General features: G+C 38.0%; 1 protein-coding gene across 7 annotated transcripts in view; it reads right to left on the bottom strand.

Annotated features, from left to right (window-relative positions):
- Tsc1 (TSC complex subunit 1) overlaps nucleotides 1-20,338 on the bottom strand; it is a 55,601-nt gene that overhangs the window by 35,112 nt on the left and 151 nt on the right. For 2 of the 7 annotated variants that reach the window (XM_015497393.2, XM_015497392.2), the window contains exon 2: nucleotides 12,202-12,264. The exons of 2 other annotated variants lie outside the window; for them this stretch is intronic. The gene's annotated coding sequence lies outside the window, so the exon portion shown is untranslated. Of the gene's footprint in view, nucleotides 1-12,201; nucleotides 12,265-12,825; nucleotides 12,830-15,952; nucleotides 17,424-20,338 lie in introns of those variants that run through there. 3 more of the 7 variants (XM_048812815.1, XM_048812816.1, XM_048812818.1) reach the window with 3 other exon arrangements.

Below are 20,338 nucleotides of genomic sequence, written 5' to 3'. Positions count from 1 at the left end.
AAGCAAATCATAAATACAGGAAGTTGTTGGCTCATACCCAAAAGTATAAATCTTACAGTTAAATCACAAAGGAAGTCAACTTCAAAGTGCTCAGAAATATGGGACCACAACTGGCAAGACTCTACTGTGAAAGTACAAAACTGAAAATAGAAAAGAATGTCATCTTATTGTGAACTGGATTACATCTACAAAGGAGGACAAGGCCAACCTATCAAGCCTCACCACTCACTAAGGACTAAGCGAGTGAGGGTGCAGAGGTGGGGCACAGTACCTGCTGCGCTCTCAGTCACCAGCACTGCATGTCATCATGAAAATCACCAGTCAAAAGCTTTGGGTCGCCACTTTCAAGATAGCCTTTTAAGAGCACATTTCTCTAGCCATATTTATTTCTACTTTGGATAAATCACAAATGATTCTCAATTAGTGATAAAGAATACAGTTCATAAATCTGAAAGTTATCCTGCCCCCTGGTTTGGTTTTATTCCAATAAAATTGCTACTTACCTACTCTAAGTCTAGTGAGATTTTTGTGTTTGCCTTCTGAGTGTTCAAAAGACAACAATGTCAGATCTGGTCTTCCCAATGCAGGCTGCTCCTGAGCACAGAGTGACAGGAGCTCAATTTTAAACAAAGATGGCAACCATCCAGCCAAAGTGCTGAGAGTCAGGGCTAAACGGCTTAGGGACCTAGCTGGTTTTTCAGTTTTTAACTGTAATTTAGGTGAAAAGTCTGTTTTGGGCAGTTTTCTCTTTGCAAATGGTTTATAGAATGCAAAAATAAGGTTTTACTCTGAAACACATTAGGATATTTTTGGCAACAAGATTTTTCTCCTTGGTTCTCAACTTTTTACCCATATTTTTTAATCCCCAGGAAAAAGACAAATCTTAGGCTTTTTGTGAGACCCTTTGTATATGTAACCTCAGTTCAAGCATTTCTGATATTCTAAAAATCCCCCAAGAGTTAAATTATAAGCTTTGGAATCAGTCCCAAAATTGGAACATTTCTTTTTAAACTTACTCAAATACTTCTCAGGGCATACTAACCTTCAGGTGTGAAGCATGGAAGGCAGACTTAGCGAGTGCAAGAACTACATGCTCTAGTGGAACAATGCATAGGTTCAGTGGGGACACAAAGGAGGGAAGGGAGCAGCTCAACTGGACACGGTGTTGCATACTTGCTAAACACACCTTATAGCCTGTGGAGAGCTGGCACCACAGACACACTGAAGCACCCACTACAAACAGCTATACAAAGTTGGGTTTCAGGGGTGCAACTTTGGGGTTTATATATTGTCCTTGGCTCCTTGCATTCTCTTTCTCTGCTTCCTGACTACCATGAGCTGAGTGAGTAGCTTTCCTCTGACTCGCCCTTCCACCCTGTTGTCTCACTCAGGCCCAGAACAGTGGAGTTGGGCGACCATGGACTAAGACACCTGAAACTGTGAGCCCAAAATAAGTTTTTCCTTCTTCAAGTTGTTCTTTTCAGGTAATTTGGTCACAGCAATGAAAAGCTAACACACACTACTCTCAAGTGTCTAATCCTGACCTTTTCAAACACATTAAAACTGGTCCTTGCTCAGGGCCTTTGCACTTCGTGTTCTATATCTGGAATGCTCTCCTCTCATATCCTTGTATAGCTAACTCAGGTCTCTGCTTAAAAGGTCAGCATTTCAGAATCACCTCTGCTGAAAGCCTGATCTTAAACAGCTATTAGTTACAATGTTAGAATAAAATATACTTTCTAATCATGAGGAATCTTTTAAAAATTGTTATATTACACATACTAATTGTACCAAATGATGGGTTTCACTGTGGCATTTCCATACACGCACAAGGAGCTTTGATCATGCTCCTCCTTTTCCTCCCTTTTCCACCCACTGTATCCCCAGCAAGACCAATATTCCCTCTTTTGTTTCCACACGAGAGAAAACATGCAATATTTATCTTCTTGGGTCTGGCTTATTTCACTTATCATTATGTCTTCCAGCTCCATCTATTTCCATGCAAATGGCAGAATTTCATTCTTTATGGCTGAATACCCCATTGTATATATACACATGCCATTTTTTAATCCATTCATCTGCTGATGGGCACCTGGGATGATTCCATATCTTGGCTACTGTAATGACGCCACAATAAACACCAGTACATAGGTGTCTCTTTCGTATGCTGAGTTCACTCCTTCAGATATGTACCCAGGAGAGTTACAGCTGAGTCACACAGTAGTTCTATGTTTAGTTTTGAGGAACCTCCATACTGTTTTCCATAGTGGCTATACTGATTTACATTCCCACAACCAGTGTGGGAGTTCCTTTTCCTCCACAACCTCACAAGCATTCACTAATGTTTTTCAATAACAGCCATTCTAAGATACAATCTCAATGTAGTTTTGATTTGCATTTCTCTGACGGCTAAAGATATTGTGCATTTTTTCATATAATTATTGGCCGTGTGTAAATTCTCAAGTTTCTATCCAGATCATTTGCCCACATATTAATAGACTGTTTTGTTTTGGCTAAGTTTTTTGTATATTCTGGATGCTAATCCTGTCAGATGAATTACTGGCATTCTGTGGGTTGTCCCCTTCCTCTGCTGATGATTTGTGATGCAGCTTTTTAATTTGAGGTAATCCCATTCATCAATACTTATTTTTGCTTCCTGGGCTACTGGAATCCAAATCCTGCCTACACCAGGATCTTGCAGTGTTGCCTGCTTTCCTCTAGAAGTTTTAAAGATTCAGATCTTACATTAAGCTCTTTAACCCACTCTGCGCTGACTTTTGCACAGGGTGAAAGTGAGGCGGCTTCAGTCTTCCACGCTTGCATGCCGTTTCCCAGCACCCTTTGTTACAGAGGCTCTCCTTTCTCTAATGTATATTTTATATTTTTGGCATCTCTTCATCTCAAGAATCAACTGGCTAAAGATGAATGGATTTCTTGGTCTATTGTTCTGTTCACTGTCCTAAAAGTCTGTATTTATGCTAATATCATGCTGTTTTATCACTACAGCTCTGGAGTTAGTTTTGAAATCAGGTATAGTGCTGCCTCCAGCATTGTTCCTTTTACTCAGGATGACCTTAGCTACTTAAGGTCTTTTCAGTTTCCATAGGAATTTTAGGACTTTTTTCCCCCTAGTTTTGTGCAGAAAGTCACTGATATTTTGACAAGAATTGCACTGAATCTGCAGATCACATTGGGTAGTTTTAACATTATTAATTCTCTTAATCCATGAATATAAGCCATCTTTGTACCTTTGAATGTCTTCTTTAATTTCTTCAGTGCTTTGTAATTTCATTGTAGAGGTTTTTCACATCTTTAGATTTATTTCTAGGTATCATGCATGTGCACGTGCACGCGCACGCGTCTCTGTGTGTGTGTGGGGGGGTATAATGTGAACGTGACTGCTTTCCTAACTTCTTAGCAAGTTTGTAACTGGTATATAGAAAAGTTACTGATTTTTTAATGTTGAGTTTATGTCCTGCTACTTTACTGAAATTGTTTATCAGTTCTAAAAGTCTTTTGGTGGAGTCTTCTGGGTTTTCTGTTATATATTCATATCTTCTGCAAACAGGGATAATTTGACTTTCTCCTTTCCTATTCATATGGTTTTTATTTCCTTCTCATCTGATTTTTCTGGCTAGAATTTCTAGTACTATATTGAATAAGAATGGTGAGAAATAGACACCCTTATCTTAAACCTGATACTTGGAGGAAATGTTTTCAGTTTTCCCCTATCCAATATATTGGCTACTGGTTTATCACATAGAACCCTTATTATGGTGTGATACAATCCTTCTATATTTATTCAGAGCTTTTATCACAAAGAGATGTTGATCTTCATCAAAGGCTTTTGATGCATTTATTGAGATGATTGGGGGGGGGTTGTTGTTATTGCTTTGTTTTGTGGTGGTGGGGACTGAACCCTGGGCTTTATGCATGTAAGGCAAGAACTCTACCACAAAGCCACATTCCCAGACCTGATTATGTGGTTTTATTCTTGATTATGTGCTGTATTACATTTATTGACATGCATATATTGAACTATTGTAACAAAACCAACTTGACCACAGCATATGCTCTTTTAAATGTGTTACTGAATTTGATTTACAAGTAATTCATTGAGGACTTTGAAATCTTTGTTCACCAGGGATACTGCTCTATAATTTTCTTTCTTTGTTGTGTCCTTGAGAGATTTTGATAGAAAGATAACACTGGCTTTGAAGAATGAAATTAAGGTTCCTTCTCTATTTTATGGAAGAATTTGAGGAACATGGGTATTAATTCTTTCTTAAAAGTCTGGTATAATTCAGCAGTGAATTCCTCTAGTCCTAGGCTTTGCTTTGTTGGAAGACTTTTTACTACTGTTTATTATTGGTCTATTTATTTAGTTATTATTGATGTATTTAGTTTTTTTAATGTTCTCCTGATTCAATTTCAGTAGGTTATGTGTGTCCAGAAATGTGCTCATGTCTTCTAGATTTTCCAATTTATTGGCATATAGTTTTTCTTTTTTCCCCTTATATTTTTAAAAATTTTGTTTTATTTAGTTATACATGACAATAGAATACATTTATGTACTTTGATATATCATACATAGATGGGATATACTTTCTCATTTTTCTGAGTGTACATGTTGCAGAATCATATTGGTCATGTAGTCACATATATACATACAGTAATAATGTCTGTTTTATACTATTATCTTTCCTATCCCCACATCCCATCCCCTTCCTTCCCATCACTTCCCTCTACCTAATCTAAGGTAATGCTATTCTCCCCTAGTGCCCACCGCCTTACTGTGAATTAGCATCTACATATTAGAGAAAACATTTGGCCTTTGGTTTTGTGGGATTGGCTTATTTCACTTAGCATGATATTCTCCAACTCCAACCATTTACTGGCAAATGCCTTAACTTCACTCTTTTTAAAGCTAAGTAATATTCCATTGAGTATATATACCACATTTTCCCCCCACATTTTTTATTGGTGCATTAGTTATATATAATGACGGGATTTGTTACATATTCCTAAATGCACATAATAGACATAGTGTTTTTCAAAATATTCCTTAATAATGCTTTGAATTTCAGTGCTATCTCTTATGATGACACCTTTTTTCATCTCTAATTTATTTGGATCTTTATTCTTCTGGGTTATATAAAAGTTTGTCAATTTTGTTGATCTCTTCAAAGAACCAACTCTTACATTCATTGATCCTTTGATTATTCTTTTAGTTTCTACTTCATTCATTTCTGCTCTCATCTTTATTTCTTCTACTGATTTGGGGTTTGATTTGTCTTGATTTTCTTTTTTTTTAAAAAATCTTTTTTAAACATTTAAAAAAAACCTTTTTTGTCAGTGGATCTTTATTTTATTTATTCATATGCAGTACTGAGAATCAAACCCAGGGCCTCACAGATGCTAGGCAAGCACTCTACCACTGATCCACAATCCCAGCCCTCCCTACATTTTTTATTGGTACATTTAGTTGTATGTACTGATAAAATTTGTTGTTACATATTCATACTGCACACAATATATAACAGTATAAAAAAATTTAGCCAATATCACCCCACAGCTGTTCTTGGTTTTCTAAGACCATGATATGCATTATTAATGAAGTTTTTAAAAATGTAAATGCTGATATAAAATTTCCTTAGTATTGCTTTTGCTGAATCCCACAGATTTTCATACCCCGTGTTTCATTTGCATTTATTTCAAAGAACTTTTAAATTCTCCTTACTTCGTCAATGACCCTCTGTTCATTCAAACATATCTCCATGTTTATATATTTCTTCAGTGTCTCTTAGTGATGATTTCTAGTTTCATTCCATTGTGATTATGTCAGATGCAAGGAATTATTTCAATTTTGTGAATTTAGTAAGACCTGATTTGTAACCTAATACATAGTCTTATTTTGGAAATTTCCATGTGCCAATGTGAAAAATGAATGTTATACACCCATTGGATGAACACTCTGTAGATGTCTGTTAAGTCCTTTTGATCTACAATATCACTTAATGATGTCTCTAGTTTGATGTTCTTTGTCTGCATAATCTATCTATCGGTGACAACAGAATACCAAAGTCACTCACTAGTATTATTTGGGGGCCTAACTTACCTTTTATGTTTAGTAATATTTGTTTTATGAAATTGGATGCTGAGGGGCTGGGGCTGGGGCTCAGTGGCTGAGCATTCCCCTCACATGCGTGAGGCACTGGGTTCGATCCTCAGTACCACATACAAAAACAAATAAATAAAACAAAGATTTTTTAAAAAAGAAGAAAGAAATTGGATGCTGACATTCAGTACATATATAGTTGTTATATCTTCCTGATGTATTCTTTGGTAAATATATAGTGACATTGTCTCTTATAACTGATTCTGTCAGATATATGCATAGCTACTCCTGCTTGCTTTCTGATTCCATTTGCTTTAGATTATCTTTTTTCATCCTTTCACTTTCAGTTTATGTAAGTCTTCACAGTTTCTTATACACACCACATTATTAGATCTAATTTTTAATCCAATCACTCTGTGTCTTTTAATTGAAGAATTAAGGTCATTTCACAAGCCAGGTTCAGTGGTGCAGCCTGTAATCCCAGGGATTGGGACACTGAAGCAGGAGGATGACAAGTTCCAGGCCAGCCTCAGCAATTTAGTAAGACCCGTTCTCAAAATAAAAAGGCTGGGGGTGTAACTCAGTGGTAGAGTGCCCCTAGGTTCAATCCAAAGAACAGAAAGAAAAAGAGAAAAAGAGAGAGGCATAGGGAAGGAGGGAGGCAGGGAAGAAGAGTGAGTTAGTTTACATACCGTTATTGTTGAAAGATATGACTTCTGCTGAGAAATCTATTGTAGAAAGTTTTTTTGTTTTGTTTTTTCTTTTTTTCTGGTCAAAATCTATTTGGCGTTCTACATGCCTCCTGAACCCGGGTGTCCATGTCTTTCCCAATATTTGGGAACTTTCTGCTATTATTTTATTGAATATATTTTCTATGCCCTCAGTATATAGCTTTCTCCTTCTGGCATACTAATTATATGAACATTTAATTTTTAATGGTGTCCCAGAGATCTTGTATATTCCCTTTGTTCTTTTTTTTTTTCTTTATTGCTATCTGAACATAATATTTTGGCAGAGTCATCTTCAAGTTCCAATATTCTTCTGCTTCATTTGGTCTGTTGAGACTTTCAACTGAGTCTTTTTTTTTTTTTTAATCTGATTGAGCTCTTAATTGCAACATTTCTGTTTGATTATTTTTCAAAATCTCCATCTCTACTGAATTGTTCATTCATATCCTGCGCACTGTCCTCCTTAATTCATCTGTTCTCTTGGATTTAAAAATCATTCTTTGAATTTTATCCATGTCAGTATCTTTGGAATCTGTTACTCTGGAGTTATAAACTTTAGTAGTAATGTTATTACCTTGTTTTTCCATATTTCTTGTGTTTCTATGTTGAGATCTGTACATCTGTTGGAATGTAGACCTTTTCTATTTTTATACAGTGGCCTTGCCATATGTACTGCCTTTCTTCTGTCAGTGTGACCTAGAGTATAGGTTTGTTGTATAACACTGAATAATTTCCCTGTAGTTTCTTTGGTTGATCTGTGGGTTTGGCACAGAATGTACCATATCAGGGTTGGGGAGACCCACTGTACCTGGAAGACAAGACTGGGGACACTTTGGTACTTCAGGAAGATGTGGTGTGAGCAGCACAGTATGTGGAAGGTACTCTGTGTTTACGTCTATTATGGAGTGTTAACCTGTATCAGGAATTGGGGGTTTACACATAGCTGTTACTTGAAAGAAATTCTGATGCTGGTTCCTCAAGTTGTGTTGAAGGGCCTGAAGCTTTTGTCTTGTGATTGGAGACTGGTGCAGATCTAGGTACTTCACAGGAAGGGGCAGGAGTAGGAATCACAATTCCCCATCTGTGGGACTCACCTTCAGATTTATCAGCCCTTGTTATGGTTTAGATATGAGGTGTCCACCAAAAGCTCATGTGTAAGACAATGCAAGAAAGTTTAGAGGTGAAAGGATTGAATTAAGATAGCCTGGACCTAATCAGTGCATTAAAATACTTGAATGGGTTAACTAGGTGGTAACTATAGGTAGGTAGGTAGAGTGTGGCTGGAAGAGTGGGTCCTGGAAGCATGCTTTTGGGGTATATATTTTGTCCCTGGTGAAGGGAATGGTCTCTCTGCTTCTTGACTGTCATGTCCTGAGTTCCTTCCCTTCTCCATACCCTTCTGCTATAATGTTCTGCCTCACCTCAAGACCAGAGCAATGAAGTTAGCCTGTGACCTCTGAAACTGTGAGCTCCAAATAAACTTTTCCTTCTCTACATTTGTTCTTGTCAGGTCTTTTGGTCACAGTGGCAAAAACAGCCCTACTCAATCTGATCAGGTATGGCTGCCATTGATGTAGAGGACCTGTATAGATATACTGTCATTAACCACTGTTTTTCCTCTCTGCTACTACATGGGGTTATCTCCCAGGAACCAGACCTCAGTCGCCTACTACAAGTGCCAGCTCATGGACGGATCAACAGCCAGGAGTTTTTGTCCCCCCACCCCTCTTTTCTTTAAATACAGTGTCTTCCAGGGTTCTGGCAGGACTAGAGATGGGCAGAGCTAGGCTTAATTCCCGAGCTGGCTTGCACCAAATTTACACTCTACAACTAGTCGTCATATTTGATCATACAGAACACTTATGATCTCAACAAACATGGAAAGTAGGGATTTAGCAAAGTTCAATTTCAATATCTTTATTCATCCAAAATCTGATATTTGGCTTTGGCTTCCAACTGTGGAAGGTCTTAAGGCTGAACAGTTAGCTGCCTCAGTGGCAATTCTAGCATCCTTCACCTTGTGTGTGTGATAAATAATTTTTTGTTCATGTCACTACCATTATACCTATCTACAAAACATCAGTAATGCGGATTAGGAAGAATTTAGAATGTTCATCAGAAAGTTTAATGGTAGATCAACACCTGAGTATTCATGAAATATAAAGTGAAATATCCAAGTCCTATCAGATGAGTCCTGTGTCTCATAAGTTGAAATTCTGTCAGTTTAAATATAAAAGATGTTTCTTATGAAAGTAAAGATCTCAATTAACGATATATGTGAGTTTTATGTTAAAAAATGAAGAACTTTTAGATCACTAAATGTAAAGAATATTAAAAGAGTGATTTAGCTAGATACCTTTGCAAATAACAGTATATGCTGTTTCAGTCAAATGTTTACAACAATTTAAATAACTCAGTTACAAAACAGATACTATCTTTTTTTTTTTTTTGAACCAGGGACTGAACCGAGGGTCATTTAATCACTGAACTACATATGCCAGCCCTTTTTATTTTTTATTTTGAGTCACAGTCTTGCTAAGTTGCTGAAGTTGGCTTTGAACCTGAGATCCTCCTGCCTCAGCCTCCCAGTAGGATTATAAACGTGTGCTACTGTGCCTGGCTGCTAAAGTATATCTTAAGTCTAACTTTCACATAACTGTTCTCCAATATTTATTACAAACAAAATAAATAACCTTTAAGAACTGCATTTAATTTGCAGTCTCACAATCAAAGAGTCACATTTAAGACTATGAGAATGAATTAAAATGTTGACCTTTTCATCTCAATGTTATATAAAAAAATTATAAACAAAAAAATCTATAATCACAATCAATGACATCCATAAGTCATTTTAAAGTTAAACATAGGTTCAATCCCCAGCATAACAAAAAAAGCAAAACAAAGCACAACAAAAAGAATATCAAAAGTATGAAGAAAAAATTGTTGAGGAAAAAAAATGAAAATACAAAACACATTTTACAATCACTAGCCAAATTTTAAAATACACTTCACAAAAATGCAAAAATGCTACAAGACAATTTCTTATCATTTTTGAGAGGGGATGAGGAAATTCTGTGGATTGAACCCATGGCCTGGTGCACGTTGGGTAAGCACTGTTCCACTGAGCTACATTCCCAGTCTAGTTTCTTGTAGTTTTGCATCCATGGAGACAAAGCATCCACAAAGAGGTTTGTCAAAATAACCACTAAACATTGCCAGCAATTTTTAGTAGTTGAAGATGAAGAATCTTTGAGGCCTTCCAAGCTATGAATCTCAGGCAGAAAGATGCTTCTAGAAACTTCCACTAAAAACCCTCCTGAATGCTGTTTTGTCCAAGAAAACTGCTGATGGGACCAAGGATGCCAGCCAGAGAGGTACCAGACACAGTCAGCCCAGCATGTAGCAGCACTCTCCAATGGCTTTTCCTAGCCTCAAATTTCAAACTTTTAAAACCTAACTACTAAAATGTGATATAACATAGTCATGAAAGATGTTTTAATAAAATCTGAAATTTATTTTTATATCCAGAATTTATATTTTATGATGTTGTTACTCCACTTGGGCATCAATGACCTGAACACCTGACCCTGATTTTGGGTTAAAGTTCATATTAAATGAATTTCTTTAAAAAAAAAAAAAAATGGAGTATGAAAAAAGCCACAAAATTTAAAAATGAAAAGTCAAACTTAGAAAGTTTTCCCCACTTACAAGAGAACAATACTTTCTATCACCTACAATGTGTAGTAAGTCCCTGTTTATAAACCAACAGATTGTTAAGGAACAAGTCTTAGCCTTATTTCACAATTCCTATGACACATGTGAGGTGACAGTGAACAGTAAGAGGCAGACCACTGAACCAAAAATGACTCACATTAGCAGTCTATGCATAAAGACAGTAGACCAAACACCTCCCATCTTCCCTATGCCTTTCCTGTATACACACAACTCTGTTACAACTGGCATTCTTAATGGTAAACTTGAAATTACAGTTCATTGATCACTTAGGTGACTAAGACTAAATTCAGATCCACAAAAATGTCAGAGCCTCGATATTTATGAAGCATACATTTCTGGGGGTAATGACTAAACACATATAATATATTAATTCCTAAAAACAACTAAAACATATAATTTATCCTCCCAAAACTAATTTAAGACCATTAACAGACACAGCCATATTAAGATGTGAATGCTCAGACTTGGGCTACAACTCAGTGGCAGAGCACTTGCCTAGCATGTGTGAAGCACTGGGTTCAATCCTTAGCACCACATAAAAATAAACAAAGGCATTCTTGTCCATCTACAACAACAAAAAGAGATGTAAAAGCTCAGCCAGGCATGGTAGCACGCCTGTAATCCCAGCAGCTCAGGAGGCGAGGCAGAAGGATCGCAAATTCAAAGCCAGCCTCAGCGATTTAGCGAGGCCCTAAGTACCTTAGTGAGACCCTGTCTCTAAATAAAATAGGAAAAAGGACTGGGAATGTGGCTCAGTGGTTAAGCGCCCCTGGATTCACTTCCCAGTACCAAAAAAAAAAAAAAGGGCTGGGGATGTGGCTCAAGCGGTAGCGCGCTTGCCTGGCATGTGCAGGGCGCTGGGTTTGATCCTCAGCACCACATACAAATAAAATAAAGATGTTGTGTCCACCTAAAACTAAAAATAAATATTTAAAAAAAAATTCTCTATCTCTCTATCTCTTCTCTCTCTCTCTCGTTAAAAAAAAAAAAAAAAAAAAAAAGATCCAAATGCTCACTCACTTCTCCACCCAGGATGGACATTATAATCATGTGCAGAGGTAATAAAAACCCTGAAGTCCCACACCAAGAAGGTTAAGGACAGGGGTCCAGACATCACATTTGGTTTGCTGATATAAGGCAAATGGATTTCTAAGGCTCAGTCAGTGTTGAGAACCTGTACTGGTTAAATGCCATGTCTTGGCAAACAGGCCTGAAATTATTTCATGGTTAGAACCAGGCTTTGCTGCTATACAAAAGCTATTTCTATCATAGGTCCAAAAAGTGACTACCAATATGACCTCAGGAAAATTGCATAACATCTTTGAGCCCAATTCCTCACCTGTAAGTTGTGGATACACCAGAAGCATGCTGTGGAGAAGAAAACAAGTAACACACAGGATGCACCTAGCACAGTGCCTGGCATTGAGTAAGCAATTAATAAATCAGTAGTAATTTGACTAATTACTTCAAGCCACAGAGGGGTCAGTGCCTGGCAGGCAGCTAAAACCATAAATGTGAAATCTTTGAATGCAAAGAAGCACCTGCTACTAATACACCCATGGACAGGGTGAGAATTCCATTCAACCTTCCCCCAACCACTAGACTGCATTTATACCTTACCTGTTCTGAGGAAAATTGGTACTTCAGTTTCCAGTGTTCTCAACTTGGTGTCTTTCATGGTCACTGGAGGGAAAACACACACAAATATGTGCATAACAGTCTTACAATGGAGTAATGTTCATCTGGTACAACTCCTTCCTGCTCCATCCTGACAGAGAGCCATGTGGTTTCTACTGGAATGAACACTTAAAATTATTGGAAGCATGTGTCTCAGCATTTCTGAGCAGCTCACTGCTAGAAAATTCTTTATATGTGCTGTGCTGAACTGGGAATCTCTGCCTTTTGTTAACCATTGGAGCTACAGGGGACTGGGCAAGAGAAGCTCTAGAATAAGTTCCAAGTTGAAATCCAAGCTCTGCCACTTTTTAGTGGTGTAACTTTTAGCTATTTATCTTAAGTCTAATGTCTGACCTTGAGTCAACCTTACCTGTAAAGTGAGAATAATAGCACCAACCTTGTAAGATCATTCAAGATTAACTGAGATGACACATCTTATTGGAGGACTTTGAGGCAGTCCCACAGGAAAGACAGTAAGAGGCACAAAGCACTGGGTGGGCCTGAACCGCCCTCTCACCCCCACCCCCTACACCCTGGCTTATGCATCACCCAAGCTGCATCACATACCCACCTGAGGACTATGCACACCTGTCCCTGCCCTGCCACCTCCTAAACCAACTCTTTATCCTGAAGGTATCAACTTAAACACTTACTTCACCAGAGAAGCCTGCCTAGGTCTCGTCTTCCCCAACTCCCACCTCCAGACTAGGTCTTATGTCCCTTACTGCAGCCCAATTAATATGTGGAATTCGTTTTTGGAAAAATTTAAGTTGCACTTTGAAGAAACTATAGCTGATTCAATACTCTAGGAGCTACCACAGTGTCTGCTTGTTGACTGAATCATTAAGAGTTAGAATATTTCCTAGATAAATAAAGCCTAATTCTGCCTTTAAGCAGCACTAAATCTAATCCTTCTGATAGGCATAAAATACTTGTGAACAGCTATTTCTCAACTTTCTTCCTCTTTTTACCCTACTTTCTGTCAAATTATCTCATTATTCATGTTAAATGAGTATATATAAATACACTCCAGTCTACTTTAAAAATATTAGCCCTTCAATTATGTTTAGAAATGATCTGATCCACAAGACTGTAAATTCCACTGAGGACAGAGGGCATCTGTTTAGGACACTTGAGGCCTATCTTGGCATACAAGAGGCAAAAATACCAAGTTCAGGTCCTTAATATCTCATTAACTTTTTGATCACCATTCTCAGGCTAAATATACAGAATGGAAGAGGGGTCTCATATACTATATACACCAATTGCACTGAACACAGAAGAGACTAGAAACAAACTCTAAGATTTAAAATCCTGATCAAAGTCAAACAGGAGGACAAAGCAACTCTATAACAATTAAAATCTTTCACTCCAGATGACAGGGTAATAATAGTTCCACGTGGAGCACATTCAGGACCTTCATGCCAATGGTCCTCAGAAATCCCTGCAAGCATGTAAGGCCACTGCTGCAGGCTGGCCAGCCCTTCAGAGGAATCAGCCTGGCCACCCTTGCTCCACCAAGTCAGAGAGCTGCAACTGGTGCTGTGTCCTCTCATCTCAGAATCTTTAAATCTGCTGTTAGCAGGGAGTCATGTTGACTTCCTCTTACAATTAATCCCAATTGGATCTTTAACCTGAAAAGAAATATCTAAGGCAAGGGTAAAATTAGCATACACCAAGATGAGACCTTGCCCAGACAAGATTCCTGAGCAAGATAAAGTAACTACCAGTGGAAAGCAAACAAGGTTTTCTCCAGTGCTCAATACTAAGACTCAACATCTTAATCATCACAATTAAAAAAAAAAAAAAAAAAAGTAATGGGACTTAACCAACATAATTCTTCATGCTGTCACCATTATTTATATTTTAAATGTTCATTTATTCACTTATATATACACCCTGCCCTTCGGGGGTACTACTGGGTACCAGCATTCAGATCAATGAAGTGAGATATAATGTGTGAACCTACCTGGAAGTGAGGGATATTGATGTTAACACCTGTTAGAACATAATAACATCAACTCTCATTCTTCCAAAACCAAATGAAAAAAGAAACATCCCAAAATCTAGGTTTCTCCCTTTTTGCTATCTGCTCCAAAAGTTATGTTCTCACCTATATGAAACATTGTAACTTCACTCCTATAAGCAGTCTTTTTGAATAAAGAGCAGGTTTGAGGGGAAAGATGAAGGCTCCATGCTTTTGGTATTCTTCAATTAAACAGAAGGAACATACAGGTCCATTTGTTTTCACAGTTAATACAATTAATTTCATTCTTTAGGTGCTTGTAGATAGATAGCTTATATGCCTGGGATTACACGTGTACTTCAGAGTAAAAGCCACAGCTGTCATGAGCAGAATCTGTACCTGCCCTAGACAAGATGCATTATGAGTGCTACAAGGGCTAAGAGCTAGGAATAACTTTATGAAATGCTAGTGGCAGGCACCTAAATGCCTTTAGTAAGTATTCTAGCTGAAATTATGAGCTGAATATTCAGATATTTGGAAAACCAGTGTTGTGATGTGTGGCCTAGAAAACTAATCCCCAGGCTTCCCGAGGACTGTGACTGACATAAAAGAGGTAACTGCATATCAAATCACCTAAGAGAGTTTTGTACACATTTGTCTATAATGTACAAAGGCAACTGCAGATATGTGAAGGTAGGTATTTCTTCACTTTAACTTGTTTCCTATATTCAAGTTTTTAGCTTCAAGAATCCAAAGACAATTCACACAGATTCACATACAAATGGACTACTGCATCATAAAAGTACAGTCTAGATAGAGCAGAAACATTACACTATTGTATTTATGTTCAGCTCTGGTTCGTGAACTCTCAGGTGATTTCTTAGAGTAATATTCTAACAATTGAACCAAGTTGCCTTCAGCACTAATGCACTAATGGTAAAATACTTGGTCCAATTTTTTATTCTTATGGATGCACAGATAAGAAGGGGTAGAAAATACTGGAAGATGGGGCAAGAAATCTGCTGCACTTAGTATGCGAGAGTAAAACAGCTGATGGCCAAAGGTGCCAGAATGTGTAGGCAAGAACAATTTAAACTGTCTCAGCAGTTACTCTCTTCTCAAGGTCACAGGAGCTGGGGCAGGAGAGCTCCAATTTGCCAGACTCTCTATGCAAAATTTCTGTCCTTTGGCACCTTGACAGACTGTTCACTAAAGTTCATATCTTATTCCAAAGGTGATGAATCCTCTAGCAATGTACCTGCGGGTCCAGATTTTGGTAAGGTGCATCTCTTCCAATAATATTACTTACATCCTGATTTTCTATTAGCATGAATAAAATTATATACCAAAAATACAGCCAGAGAGATATCATGTATGTTTCATAAAGTCACCATGTCAGAATTAAGGCTTCTGTAGGTTTCAAGTTTATAGGATCAAAATAGAAATATTTTAGGGTAGAAAGACACCAGGTTTGACAGTCTAGAACAGTGGTTCTCACACCACCAGCATCAGCATCACCTGGGAATTCGTTAGAAATGCAAATTTTGGGGCCCTGTCCTAGATTTCTGAATCAGAAACTGAGGGAGCGAAGGCTTTGAGGTGCTTCTGATGCCCACTATGATTAAGAATCACTGGCCTACAAAGAAGACAGAGGGAAGAAGGCAAGAAACATCATTCATTCATTCACATCTGCTTTGAAGCTCAAAAGGGAAAAAAATATACACAAACCTTGGGAAACTAATAGAATTCTTCCAGGTGCAAAGAAACAGACTGAATGCCAAGCCTGAGAAGCACCTTGCAGGTTGTATATCCAAGTTCTTCACTTCTCTTTTACTGTGGCATCTAAGGTTGAATTTTCCAGTAAAGTGTAAAAAATCTTCCACTACGAAAGTTTAGTAAGATGGTTGGTGACACAAATAACACACAAGTTCACTTTGAAAAGACTTAAGCCTTTCTACCTACTGGTTTAAAGAAACCTGTTTCATACAGCTCAGGTCCTTTTTTAAAAGCAATAATCCATCCAAAATCACTGGCTAGGCTTTAAGCTGAGTTCATTAAGTCTCTGACATTACATCCAAAATTCCACGTTCGTATGCATTTTTTGGTGGTAATGGGACACAAAGGGTAGAGGAAGGGACATAGCTTTTTATAGATTTTTAGAAGAAATAAAACCTGCCCCCACAAAAATTAAAAACCACTGACCTCTGAGTTAATTAGGAGATGAACAGATCAGATAGTTTATCACAGTGCAAGATTAAACACTGGGATTCTGGAGTCCACCAATCAATTCCTATCTCAGCTCTGTCAATGAGTAAGAGACCATAGGCAACTTACTTCATATCCCCTAAGCCTTCAATTCCTTTCTTACCCTGCCCTCTTAAGGCTGTATGAAGAGTAAACAGGATTAGACATGTAAAAAGCTTAGCACAATGTTTGGCACATAAGCACTCTATTTAATCTCTCTTGTAACAACATACTACTAAACAAAATGTATTGCTGAGTACATAGCACGTAGCAGTCTATCCATTTAACACCTTGTGTTTGAAAGACCAATAAAAATCATTCTATAATTTAAAATGGATACACTTCCAAGTTTGTCACTATGTTCTGTGAAAGATGCAGATCGCACGGTCTTGATGACAGTAGACTGGGAAGGGAACCACATCTCTTCTTCCCAGCACCTTCTACCACATCACCAACTCCAGGCACGACCATCTTGTTGCTCCAACATAGTCCTCTAAAGCCATATGTTTACTTCACAGATTGACTTAATCAAAGCTGCTTTATTAAGGCACTTTACTCACTAGATGTCAATATGAACACATTCAAACTTAGAATATATTCTGTTGCCCTCTTTTCCTCTATACAAGACAAGTTAGAATTCCACAACAGCCAACAAGAAACTAACGAAGTCCTGAGATCATGTACTTTTTATTTAAATATATATTATGAATTTTTATCCTATCCCATTAAAAAAAGACATTAAATTATAAATTTTCAGTGCCTGTACGTTTAAGTAGTAAATCAGAGAAAGAATAATCTCCAACTGCTATTGGAAGGCTTCTTCAAACCAACTTAAATGGAAAAAATAAGTATTTCATGCAAACTAAATTATATTAGTTATCAACTGATGACCTGAGTTTTAAAAAGCTCAGTGTTTGAGTGTGTACATTTGTACATTAATATATACACACATATGCAAACAACTACAAATTAGAATGCTACTGAGTATACTTTTCTTTCATGCCTACAGCTACTGAAACGACAAAACTAATACAAATGAAACCAATTCTTCAAAGAGAGTTTTATAATATAAAGAATTCATAGGGAATCGCCTTTTTAAAAATACTATGATATAAAGAATAAATACCTATCAAGTGAGCTAAAAGTCACCAATTCATTTGATTTTTTTTTTCTTTTTCAATACCAGAGGTACCATCTGCAGCCCTTTTTTATATTTTATTTAGAGATAGGGCCTTGCTAAGTTGCTGAGGCTGGCTTTGAACTTGCGATCCTCCTACCTCAGCCTCCAGAGCCACTGGGATTACAGGCACATGCCACTGCACTCCATTCACTTGATTATTACAAAACTATTGACACTTTGAGTCCATGGATTTAGTTGGAATGCTTAGCTGAAGCCAAAATGACTTTTAAATTCCAGAAATTTAGACTTACAGATACTCATTAGTTACAGTCCAACTCTTCCTTCACAGATGGAGAAACTGAGGCTCAGAGAACTTAAATAACTTTTTAAAAGTTTTTTTGTTGCTGTTGTTTTTTGTTTTGTTTGTAGTACTGAAAATTGAACTCAGGGGCTTTCTATCACTGAGCTACATCCCCAGGCCTTTTTATTTTCTAATTATGAGACAGGGTATCACTAAGTTGCTTAGGGCCTCACTGAGTTGCTGAGGCCGGCCTTGAACTTATCCTCCTGCCCCAGCCTCCCAAGTGGCTGGGATGACAAGCATGTGCCACCTGCTAAGTTGAATACTTTTTGACTTTTTAGAAATGCTTGAAATATTGATATATTGCTGTATTTGGCTCATTGGCATCCAAGAATATACAGTTAACTCCAGGAGAAAATAATTGTAGTCCATCATGCCACTGGAACCTGGAAACAAACATACCTGTAGCCTCACAAACTTGGAAAGAAAACAGAACTTTAAGTTCAAATAAGCTCTAATTCAGAGCCCAAAACTCATCCACCATTACACACACCAGAGGCTGGCTATTTTAAGAAATGCCTCTGCAATAAATTATAAATGAAAAGAAAACGGTCAAACTGATGCTTTAAGCCCGTAGTCATCAGGTCATCAACTTCCGGTGTATGTGAGAATTAGTCTTCTTCCAAAATGTTCCCAGTGACGGGGTGTCCTCAAAGACTGAACATTGTAGGTCTACCTACACAGGTCGGATACCTGTGCTTTGAGATTCACTGCAATTTTGAGATTCCTTGTTCATGGCATTTTCGTTATTCTGTAAACACTACACAAACAGGTATATGTTAGATTTACCTAGTGAGGCTGCTCAATTTCATCTCATGACTGGAACCAAGCATGCTCAGAAGGCCCTAAATTATACAACAGCAGCAGTGACAGATGTCTTCACTCACCCAGTGAACGAAGAGTACAACGGAGTCACAGGGTTTGAGATACCCCTGTTTAATTAAAACATGCAAGAAGGCTAGTAGCCTTCTTTCCAACCAGGAATTTAGGAACACACCAAGTGTTTATGACACCAGGAAATGCATGAAGCAAAGAAAGCTTACATCATGCAGGCATGTGACGTAAGAGTATTTTGGATAAGATATTAACTTTGGTAAGAGGATATTTTCCATTTACATCTCCCATAAATACCCCTTAAGTTTACACAAAGTGGTTAGAGGAAGATTCTGCAGCTCCCCAGGGCAATAATAAAGAATGGTTCAGTGTTTCTGAGGAGCCTCATTTGCCTGATGCACGACTGTTATAGGTATATTTCCCTTCAAAACCCTAAATCAGTTTTTATATTTGCATATTCCAGGTTTCCTCAGGAATGCTCAACTTAAGAATCACAGGTGGCTGTTCAGCAAATCAAAGGCTCCCATAAGATTAGGTTTGTAATGCTTCCTGAAATTTACTGCTCCACTTTCCAGCATGTTTGAATTCAGATGACTCCAAGTTGATCCCCAAATCATAAATCAAAATATCTCAGAAGAGTATTATTCTATTTTAGTACTTTTACAGCTTACTCTATGTAAAATGAAGTGCTATTTCCACACTTTCTATTAAAAAAAAAAAAAAAAAAGCAAGGATTATAGCAGGACTTCTTGCCATAAATACATCAGGTTTAAAAAATACCAAATACTTTCCAGCCTAATTTAGACTAGCAAGTTTACAGGCACAACACTATCAGAAACAAAAGCATAAGGCATATAAGCCAAGTGCACCCCCCTTCAAAACGAAAGACACACACACCTTGACCAAATGATTAATTCTAATCACTTAATGACAGACCAGCTTTAGCAGTCAAATAAAAGAGTCATGTCTTCTAAATCCGTCAGACCTCAGTTCCAGTCCTCGCTCAAACTAAGGAGTATGACCTTGGACAAGTTACCCCAACCTACTCTGGCCTCAGTTTCTCCATCTGAGAGGACTAGAGGTATTTATAGTAACCGCCTCTTCCTTTGAGCAAAACCAAATAGATGGTGACTGCAAAGCACTTTACAGGGCCTGGCACACAGTCAGCAACCCACAAATTTTAGCTGCTGTTAGGAGTTAGAGGTCCGCGCCCCCTCCGAAGTCTCCCTCATCCCAAACCCAAAAGACAGAAAGCAAAACTCTTTAGCAGGCAACAAAGAAAGCGCTTTAATTCCAAGAGGTGTCCGACTGCAGGCTCCACCAGTTCCTCGAATGAATGAATGAGCGGTTCTGCGAATAGCTGTCGCCTAAGAATCACCTCTGCGGACCTCAAGGTAACTGTCCTCCACCGTCAATTAAACACCCACGAGCATACCCGGAGCTAGGCACTGCGGTCATGCAAATTTTGGCGGAGCCCGGTGCGCAGAGCAGCTTTGGATGCCCACGAGCGGCCTCCATTCATTCTTCTCCGCCCCGTCCGGGTCATCTTCCGAGG

This window comes from Marmota marmota, unplaced genomic scaffold (assembly GCF_001458135.2).
Source record: "Marmota marmota marmota unplaced genomic scaffold, marMar, whole genome shotgun sequence".
Lineage (NCBI taxonomy): Eukaryota > Metazoa > Chordata > Mammalia > Rodentia > Sciuridae > Marmota > Marmota marmota.
Note: the sequence above shows the minus strand (reverse complement) of the source record. Positions and strands in the feature narration are given on the sequence as shown.